The sequence below is a fragment of the Marmota flaviventris genome, chromosome 9 (assembly GCF_047511675.1).
Source record: "Marmota flaviventris isolate mMarFla1 chromosome 9, mMarFla1.hap1, whole genome shotgun sequence".
NCBI lineage: Eukaryota > Metazoa > Chordata > Mammalia > Rodentia > Sciuridae > Marmota > Marmota flaviventris.
In genome coordinates, this window is record NC_092506.1 from 128,467,971 (window position 1) to 128,468,829 (window position 859).

General features: G+C 42.0%; 1 non-coding gene across 1 annotated transcript; it reads right to left on the bottom strand.

Moving 5' to 3' along the window:
* Positions 1–761: 761 nt before the first annotated feature.
* Trnar-ucu (transfer RNA arginine (anticodon UCU)) lies at positions 762–835 on the bottom strand. The gene has a single exon. It is a non-coding gene; the product is annotated as a tRNA-Arg (tRNA).
* Positions 836–859: the final 24 nt, after the last annotated feature.

The window sequence follows — 859 nt, forward strand, 5'->3', positions numbered from 1 at the left end:
AGAGGGGGAGGGGGACGGGGAGAGGGAGAGGGAGAGGGTGTTGATATTGATGAGCTCAATGGGGGATGAGGAGTAGCAGGGGGGAGTGGGCTCTTACTTCTTTATTGGCTGAGAGTTCACGCCACTTTGGGGATTTGGAGGTGTTCCATTGTGCCATTAAAATTCACGCCATTCAGTGTCATGGACCTGAGCTCCTGGAAGAGAAATGCTCCAGGCACCATCTTTTTTTTAAGAGAGAAAGAAAGAGAGAGAGAGAGAGAGAGAGAGAGAGAGAGAGAGAGAGAGAGAGAGAGAGAGAGAGAATTTTTTTATTTTTATTTTTTATTTTTTTTTAGTTTTCAGCGGACACAACATCTTTCTTTGTAGGTGGTGCTGAGGATGGAACCTGGGCTGCACGCATGCCAGGTGAGTGCTCTATGCCTTGAGCCACATTCCCAGCCCCTCCAGGCACCATCTTTACCAACAATCCGAGCTTTTTACATATGAATAAAGCAGAATAAAATTAGGTGACATTTAAAAGAATTAATCTCTTCTAAATGAGGTAGTGTAGTTTATGTGTCCCAATAAAGGTCCTCAATTCATTTTGTTTTCATATGTAAGACCTTTTTATTAAAATGGCCCTGAACCATAGAAACATTCCAAACATTTCAGTAAACACCTTTCTCTGGTGTGGCAGGAAAATAAAAGTGGGACAAACTTGAATTCAAACTACATGAAAGATCAATCTCTCTCTTTCTTTCCTTTTTTTTGTTTTTTGTTTTTTGTGGTACTGGGAATTAAACCCAGGGCCTCATGCTTAGAAGGCAAGCACTCTACCAGCTGAGCTATATCCCCAGTCCCATATTTTGGGAGACAAAAC